At 41.1% G+C, this 9,729-nt stretch overlaps 1 protein-coding gene across 1 annotated transcript in view; it reads right to left on the reverse strand.

Annotated features, from left to right (window-relative positions):
• The window catches only part of EXTL3 (exostosin like glycosyltransferase 3), a 498,145-nt gene extending 489,561 nt beyond the window's left edge, over positions 1 to 8,584 (reverse strand). Inside the window, exon 1 of the mRNA XM_066388406.1 lies at positions 8,511 to 8,584. The gene's annotated coding sequence lies outside the window, so the exon portion shown is untranslated. The remainder of the gene's footprint in view (positions 1 to 8,510) is intronic.
• Between the last annotated feature and the right edge of the window lie 1,145 nt (positions 8,585 to 9,729).

Here is a 9,729-nt window from a genome sequence, read left to right on the forward strand (position 1 = left end):
GTGACCAAGTTCTTTCCTCTTCTAGTATTTTTCCACAAGTCAATTATTAAAAATTGAGAACTGTTCCTCATTGGCCTGTGTATTAGGCAGAGTTCTGCAGAGAAACAGAACCAGTAAGAAACACATATGTAGAAAGAGATTTATCACATGGCATTGGCTCATGTGAGAAGTCCCACGACCTGCCATCTAGAAGCTGGAACCCCAGGTGCTGGTGGAGTCCTGAGAGCTGGAGAGTCCAGTCTGAGTTTGAAAGCCTGAGAAGTAGGAGCCCTGAGGGCAAAAGATTTATGTCCAGTTCAACAGTGAGGCAGGGAGAAAATTCAGTCTTCCTCTGCCTTTTTGTTCTATTTGGGCCCTCAACTGATTGGATGAAGTAACTGTACTCAGGTCCACTGATTCACATGTCAATCTATTCCAGAAACACCCTTATAGACACAGCTAAAAATAATGTTTAACTGGATATCTGGGCATTCTGTGGCCCAGTCAAGTTGATATAAAATTAACCATCAAGCCATGGTGCCTGGGATTGACACATGGAAAACTGGACTTTGCTTCCCATTGACTCCCTTCCTTCTAAGTGATGAAAATGGGGCTTTATTTCTCATTGACATACCGGCTAATATATTTCCTAGTAAGCCAAAAATTAGTAACACTGGGGACCAGCACATATATACAGCCAGCAATTACTGCTTCACATAGATTCAATCTATCTTTCAATGGTATGTGCTGCGTGTAAGTTAACTAATGTTGGCTCTCATTCCCTTATTTTGTAACTGAGCACTGAGAATCTCCAATGCATTCAGGTTAGCTCGACCTAGCATTATATTCTTAATGAAGGCATAAGGAGGAACATCGACAGAAGAGGAATTGAATGAAACAGACAAAATAGTGAGCTCTATTCTTGCAAGCTGCCAAATTGTCTTTCTACAACTTATACACATGATAATGCTCTCAATTAGTTTACCAACCCTGAAATCATCTAAACAATATATTTTAGAAAATGTATACTATTTACAGTGTGAAATATATCTCCTCCCCTGCCCCTTTTTCTTCTTGATAAAGGCTTAGAGGTATGAAGATAGTTTTCATGAGGTTGTAGTGACTCATTTTCCCCGTATATATATTATATGATGATCTGCAAATAAAAGGAATTTTAGCACTGGATTTAAATCAGTAACACTCTCATGGAATTTCACTGTAAAAGTTTTATGAAGAGAAGACAACATTAAATACAACAGTTTATAATTAGTGGAAGAACTGCTACCTACTAAATTGTTTTCTTTTTCTCATTAAAGAGTAACTTGTATTAATTGTAAAATGTTCTATTATGTATCATTTTCATATAAAATTCATCTATAAAATATTGTTTCAATATAAATCATTTTATAAATTACTTTTTCTTTACTTAGCTAGAAAACATGAATATTTTTTCCTATCATTAATAACTTTGGACAATTTTTTTAAGTTGCTCTACATGAATCTTAACATACCTATCAGCGATAAATGAAATTTCTTCCCTATATTGACTTTGATCTTCAAAATAAAGGCCTGATCAACCCGTTACATTTTTTTTTTTTTTGCTCTGTTTTCTCTGTTTATAAATTTGGAAGTTTAATATAACCCATTTCTATCCTTCTAGAGTTTTAAAATTCATATGAGCTTACATTTTTCTATCATTGTTACTATTAACAATAAGTTAAGACCTGAAATCCAACATAATGGAAGGCACAATTGAAAGGATGTTTGCCTCTTTCCTATCCTATGATCTTATTTATGTGCAAAGAACAGAGAGGAGAAAAGGGGGTAGGAGGACTTGTATCCCCTATTTTTGGGTCCTGGCAGGCATTGAGGGATAGAGAACATACAGCTCCTAGGACAAGACAGAGCAGTTTTTTTACACTTCTTTTCCAATGACAAGTAAGGATGCCCCTTATAGAATTCTGAGTTAGAACCAGTCCATGAAAGTTATTTCTTCTTGAGGTAGCTAGTTTAAGATTGTAATGCCATTAACTGAATGTAGTCTGACAACACAGGCTTGGCCAGGAGCCTGGTCTACCAGTAGCAATACTTTTATACAGTGTGAGTGTTCATCTTTCTCCACCTCTCTCTCATCACCTATCTTCTCTTGGGACTCCGGGCTTGAAAGATGGATTTTACTTATGCTGATATATCCCCCACCCCAACTGTCCATCATATTAGTGCCCACTTATTCGCTAATGACTTTGTCATCATTTTGATCAGTTGATAAACACATTTATGTATGCATACATTTGTTTGTATGATACAAACATATACATCAATACAAACAACTTCTATTTCACTATATATATTCCAAGGACAGTATAGAAAGGTAATTAAGAGTGTGATTGAGAGCTAGATTCTCTAGGTAGATTCAATACCAGCTCAGACATTTACTAAATGAAAATATAAACAAGCTACTGAATCTTGCTATGCTTCAGTTTCATATCTGCAAAATGAGAATAAATAATAATAGCACCTAATTTATGGTGTTATTGTGAAGATTACTTATTGGTTTACATAGCATAAACTGTTTAAAATAGGAGAAGGCACATAGTAGGTATTCAATAAATGCTACTTATCACATATTGTACACATACAATTGATGCTCCAAATAGTGTTTCATCACACTCACTGTGAAACTGGGGTTAAGCACTAAGTGTTGAGGGTAGAAAAGGGGCAGTCTACAAGTTGAGCATTTCTGCAAAAACCCTTCTTAACCTTATAAATGTGTTTGATGGTCTTTGACCCCACCCAGTTTGTGACACCCAGAGCAGGGAAAATGAGGAATTCTACAATCCCAAGAATGCAAGAATCTGCTACTGCCTGGTTTCTTTCTACCTAACCCCCTTCTCACAGTGCTTGACTTGTAAAGTACATGGTGGTGCACTGCATTCTGGGAACTGTAGCTTTTACATGGCTGTGAAGTATTTCAGGACAGGGGGAAATTAAGATCTCTAAATTAATCTAGTGAAATAATCTAGGAGAGCTAGGAATTGGGAAAGAATTCTTCTAGCTTTCTTAGAGAAGCAAGTGTTTCTTTTTTGATAATGTTGACTCTAGCTCCCTGATGCCGGCAGAGGGATCCTGAAGTATATTTCCACTACTTTTATGCTGCCTTTGTTTCCAGGATAATGAATGAATGGGATTATTTTCCATAGGTGTAGTTCCATTTGTTTTGAATTTAGAAAAATTTTTTCCAGCTTATTATAACACTTTTTAGGTTTTAGCTTTTAATTGCATTTTATCTTTCTTTTTCTGTTGTCATAGCAATTTAACCGGAAGCTGTTAGACAACAATTATTTGACCCAGGAGTCTTTGCTACCATTTCTACCATTTTTCAACATTATTAAAGTCCCAGATGCTGTGTATGATTCTAATATACACAGAAACAAGTTACTTAGTGTTATTAATCTGCCTAGAATCAGAGAATTTGATTCTTTGAAAAATAAGCCAAGTTTAGCTTGTTTCTCAGAAGAGATAATTTTATAATCAACCCTAGTCTCATACTCATTTGTTAGTGTACTATTTTGATTATGAGTTCTGAAAAACTGTTTAACAGAAAGTTCTCTTAAATTGCTCTAAATTATCAAACGAGAGACATCCTTTCTTGTCTGTTCAGCAAAACAGACTTGTTCCCAGGGGGTTGCTTGATATCGGATCTCAGGAAATACTCAATTCTCTCAGGAGTAGGAAGTTGTGATTGAATACACCTCTGCATCAGCAGTTGTGACTCAGAGTCCCATGCAGTGGAAATTGAGGAAGTTGTGTTTCAAGAGCACAGTGGTCTGGGGCAAATATTTGATACTTCTATACTTGGATATTGAAAATGCTATTGCCCTGAGGGTAGACGCATAGTATCCTATTGACTTTGAACCCAGTGGCCATCCTCCTACACCTTTTTCTAAGTTGGCAGCGCCTGCCTCTCATGACAAAAGCTGAAAATGTCAGATGTTTACTTTGTCATCCTCTTGCAGCTAGTAGTAGTCATGTGACCAGGTCTGACTAGTGAAGTTATAATTAGAAGTCTGTTTTGAGGAAAGATTTTCTTCCCAGATTAAGAGGGGCTGGAGGGATTGAGAGAGAGAAAGAGAGAGAGAGAGAGAACTTCCATTTCACCTGATAAAAAAGAGGCAAAGAGACCCTACTTCACTTGTCCTGCTTTTGGATGTTGACAGAAAAGGATGTGGCATTTGGAGTTGCTATAGTTATCTGTGACAAAAAGATGTCCCTGACATACCAGGAATGCCAGATTGGAAAGACTGAAGCACCTGAGTCTTCAATAATCGCTGAGCCACTAAAATAGCCCTAAGATTACCTATCTTCAGATTTTCTGTTACAGAAAAATATAAACCCTTGCAGGTACTTATTACAGGTTGCCAGTGTCCTGTTCTTCTCTATGACACACAGGAGCAGAGTATTTCTCCACCTCCAAAGCATGGCTCTAGGGCTTAAAATAAAATGAGACCAGAAAGTTGCATGCCATGCCCGATGACTCCCTGCATCCTTCCTTGTAGTGGGGATCGTGGCAGCATGTACATTTTCAGAGGTGCCTAAGAAGCAAGTATCCTGGAATGATGAGCCAATGCCTAAGAAACCGCTGCTATGGAGACCTACCCGAAACCTCAGCCAACTTTACATGAGTGAAAAACAAACTTCTATGGTTTTAAGCCACTGATGGAGGTTGTTTGCTATCACAGCACCATGTAGTCTCTGATACCTGATATTCTGATACTCTACTCTTTAAATCACTTTTACTTTGATATGCTCCTTCTTGCAGCATTAACATCTAGTTGATACAGATGTAGCAATTTGACCTTCAAACAACTGTTTCTGTAAAATGAGAGGGATGCACTGACAGTGAAATGAATAACTACTCTTTTTGCTTGCTCAGCCTCCAGCCTCCATCTTCTGGTAACAACATCCCATTTGACGTAAGGTAACCACTGGAGCAGACAGGTCCATTCCCTGACCAGGTCTTCTCAGCACTACTCGCGGAAGGCTGCTCACTGCAAAATCCTAAGATTCCTTGCCCAAGAAGTTTTGTCTAGTTGCAATATCAAGATCAACTCATACTTAGGACAAGCCAGAAAAATCCAAGAGTTCATGTTCCAGAAGCCCTCATCATGTCATGTAAAGGGATATAGCTGGAAAATGCATTAACTTCTCATCTCTCAGGTAAGATAACTCTGGTGTACATTACATGCTCTGTCTTTGATAGCTGGACCTTGAATGGAATCTCACAAAGACTATCTTCAGAAAGGCTAAGGCTGTTCAAAAGGTCTACTCATTAGTCCTTTATGGATTCCTGAAGCCCCTCTGATACCTGTTGTTTTTTGGGATGGATTCCTTAGCCCTTTTGCCCAATTCTATGAGTTACCCTATATATATACTTTCAATAAGATCATTTTGGGATGAATAGCTACAATTGCTTCTGTGACTTGCAGTTAAAAAAAATGATTTAGATGAGGTGATATGGTAAGCCTTTTTCAGCTATAAAAATTTTGTGATAAAAATGAATAAGTTATAAAAAAGTATAAGAGGCACTAAATGCTATGTATTTATTATTCATAAAGTCAAATCAACAGAAGTCACTTTAAAATGTCAGTGTTTTCATATTTCTTTACATTTTACTTGAAATAGCATCTTTAGCTGGTGAGAATGTCTTTCTAACATTTCAACACAATTCCCATGAACAGTGATTGATCTACAGGAATAAAATAACTTGGTGGTGGTAGGGAGTAGGCACTGCAGTTGCTGTTGTTATTTTGTTTTGTTTTTGCCTGCAGCAGCTATTAAATTCCTATTTTCTAGCTTGGAATCTTTAATTAAATGGTTCTAAGAGTAAAATATTCTTAAGAAAAATTTTTTTTTAAGTTTTATTTATTTATTTATTTATTTTAGAGAGGAGAGGGGGAGAGAGAGAGAGAGAGAGAGAGAGGAGAGACAGAGAGAGAGAAGGGGGGGAGGAGCTGGAAGCATCAACTCCCATATGTGCCTTGACCAGGCAAGCCCAGGGTTTCGAACCGGTGACCTCAGCATTTCCAGGTCGACGCTTTATCCACTGCGCCACCATAGGTCTGGCAAGAAATTTCTATACAAATAATCCATAGCCTTATAATCACAGAAAAACTTTGTTTGTTTATGCTAATTTTACATGACTAAACATGAGAATTCATAGAGAAAAGCTATTTATGGAGCAGTTCCCAAAGGGGATGAAGGCCTCGCACAGGCAGTTCTGAAGCGGTGGGAGGATTGGGGAGCAGAGAGGTGAAGAACAATAACAACAGGGGAGGCTGAGTCATCAGCAGAGGGAGTATGAATGGAAGGGCAGAGGTGTTATCCTGGGCTCGGAGCCAGCCAGGGAGTGGTGCCAGGGACAGGGGCAGGCTTGGCTTTAGAAAGTGAAACTGGAGCTGCAGAGGCCTGAAATTTCCCATGGGGAGACAAAATCCCTCTCCCCCCAAAGTCTTCTGCAGCAGCTTAGGCCTGAGCTGGAAAGGCCAGCTTTCCTGAGGGCCACACCCCTCTTGGAGAATGCAAGTCTCAGGTGTCACTAGGAACCAGGTAAGTATTTGTTGAATGCTATCAGATTTTCCTGCTAGGCCTGCCCTTCTTGAGGGAGGGACCCCAGAGTCTATCCCGCTCATTTCTGTGTCCTCGGGGTCCACAAAACATAGAGAAGAGTCAGTGTTCATTGTGGCTCAGCCTTCTCTCTCACAGCTGGGGGTCCAGGAAAGGGCTGGTTTTCCCAGAGGATCTCTGGGTAAGTCTGAACTATCAGAAGAGTCGGGTTTCAGCAAACAGAAAAACTGTCCTCCAGGGAACACCCAAAATGTGGGCAAGTAAAGGGAAGCCGGGGTTTCTTCAGAACAAAGTGGGTGGGAGTCCCCAGGGCACTGTGTGGATATATGGGCTGAGCTGTTTAACAGTAAGACGTGTGGCTCCCTCCTCAGCCTTTGAGACACAGGATGGTGCAGAGTTCTCTGGAGAAAGAAGAAGTCTTAATGCAGATGCTCATACCTTCCGCGGGGTCCCAGACCCTGCTGAGAATCAGGCCAGGAGCATCCTCCCTAGAGAATTACACACTTGTGGACCCATCATCATTTTTTTCAGTGGCTCAGAGCACTGACTCTGGGGTTCAGCTGCCTGCACTGCCAGGTTGGACCCACCACTTGCTGGGTCACCTTGGGCTAAGTCCTTTTACCTCCTCTGTGCCTCAGTTTTCTATCTGTAAAATGGGAGCATACATAATAATAATCATATCCCTTCCTCATCGGGTTATTGGCTAATTAAACATGATAAGGCATGTGGACTTAGGGCAGGGTGGCAAACAGTACTCAGTTATTATAATCTTATGAATTTGCTGCAGCAAGGCTGATAAAAATGGAAATCTTGGTTTCTTTTTCTGCTTAAGAAAGAAATCCAGCCTGACCTGTGGTGGTGCAGTAGATAAAGCGTCAACCTGGAATGCTGAGGTCCCCGATTCAAAACCCTGGGCTTGCCTGGTCAAAGCACATATGGGAGTTGATGCTTCCTGCTCCTCCCCCCCGCCCTTCTCTCTCTCACTCTCCCTCTGCCCCCTACCTCTCTAAAATAAATAAATAAAATTAAAGAGAAATTAACCAAGTTAATAAAAATAAAAATCTAGAGCACACCTATCTCTCAGCCCAAAGTGGTTTCTTGTCTGTATCAGGCACGACTGTCTGGCAGAGGCCAGGCTTTTGCTTCAAATTCTCCCTTTGCCTGAACTTGCTCAGTGGCTGGGAAAAACGTGATAATGCTGGGCCTCGCTGTTTTCATCTGTAAAAAACGAAGATTGCATTGAATGGTATCTCTGGTACCTTTCAGCCTCACACTTCTGTGATCTGTCTCTGGTAATCCAGCTAGCGTTCTTTTATTGGGTGGGGTTTTATGAGATGTCTGTTTTAATTTTGGAAGTACCTTTTCTAGTCTTCCTTATCATTACTTTATCACATGCACCTGGACTTTGGTTATCTGTTCATAATGCAGATTTTTTTGGTAGTAAAATACACATACCATAAAGATTACCATTTGGGGGGGGGGTGAGAGAGAGAGAAAAGGGAAGAAAGAGGGAGACAGAGAAAAGCATCAACTCGTTGTTCCATTGATTGGTTCTCATATGTGCCCTGACGGGGCTCAAACCGGTGCCCTAGGGGTTGAGCCCTCACTGGGGCTTGAACCAGGGACCTCAAGGTTGAGTCAGCACCTTCAGAGTCGAGCCAGTGACATCAGGATGGAACTAGCGACTTCAGCCCTCCAGGAGGATTCTCTAGCCACTGCACCACTGGCCAGGACCCATTTTAACCATTTTTAAATGTACAATTCAGAGGCATTAAATACATAAATACTATTGTACAAAAATCACCACCATCGACTCTTCATCTTTCCAAACTAAAACTCTACCCAGTAAACAGCAACCTCCCATTCCCCTCACATACCGCCTTCCCGAGCACCACCAACCTCCCTACCTTTCACGGCGCCAGGTGGAGAGGTCTCCACCGCGGAGGAGCGCGCGACTTAAACTCCAGGTCCGCCGGTACTACAGCAGCGGCGGCGGCCCTGGCCCCGCCCCACGGCCCCGCCTCCACGACGCCCCGCCCCTCGGCGGCCCCTCCCGCGGCTCGCAAACCCTCGCGGCTCAGTCACCTTCCGACGCGGGGACTACAGAGCCCGGTGCATTGTGGGAAGCCAGATCCCAAAACTGAGCCTGCGCTGACCCCTGGTGGGCGCAGTTCCGGACGGAGTTCTGGTCCCCGCGACGGGGTGCGGTCGCAGGAAATGTGAGAACTGCAACCAAGAGGACAGGCTGGCCGCTTAGGCCTACTGCAGCTAGCTAGCATTTATTGCAAAATGCTCATACCTCAGTAAAGTATAAAAAGAAACCAACCGGGTGCTTTAAAAGTGCCTGGGGCCAAAAAAAAAAGTACCTGGGGCCATCTCCTACATAAATAAAAAACTAAAGCAACATTAAAAGTAGGGAAAGCTTTTTAAACTAGCGAAAATAAGTAAAATTGTAAGACTGAATGATGTCAAGATTATGAAAAAAATCTGCAGTTTTATTTCTGATGAAACCACAGATGAGCGTAATCTGTCTAAAGAATAATGGATTAATATGTAACAGGAACTATAAAACTGTAATCCAGGACTTTATCTTCTGGGTATATACTTTTTTTTTTTTTTTTAAAGACTTTATTCAATTTTCAGAGAGGAGAGAGAGGGAAAGAAGGAGAGTGAGAGAGAGAAGGGGGAGGAGCAGGAAGCATCAACTCCCATATGTGCCTTGCCCAGGCAAGCCTGGGGTTTCGAACCGGCAACCTCAGTGTTCCAAATCTATGCTTTATCCCACTGCGCCACCACAGGTCAGGCTGGGTATATACTTTAAGGAAATAGTTCAAAAGGAGTAAAAAAGGTAAATTATACAAAAATATTCACCATAAAAAATTAGTAACAAATTAATATGTGAAAGGCACAAAAATATGTAGCTTTTTTTTTTTTTTTTTCAAAGACAGAGTCAGAGAGAGGGATAGACAGACAGGAACGGAGAGATGAGAAGCATCAATCATTAGCTTTTTTGTTGCGCGCTGCAACACCTTAGTTGTTCATTGATTGCTTTCTCATATGTGCCTTGACCATGGGCCTTCAGTAACTCCTTGCTCGAGCCAGCGACCTTGGGTCCAAGCTGGTGAG

This window comes from Saccopteryx leptura, chromosome 1 (genome assembly GCF_036850995.1).
Source record: "Saccopteryx leptura isolate mSacLep1 chromosome 1, mSacLep1_pri_phased_curated, whole genome shotgun sequence".
In the NCBI taxonomy this organism is placed as follows: domain Eukaryota; kingdom Metazoa; phylum Chordata; class Mammalia; order Chiroptera; family Emballonuridae; genus Saccopteryx; species Saccopteryx leptura.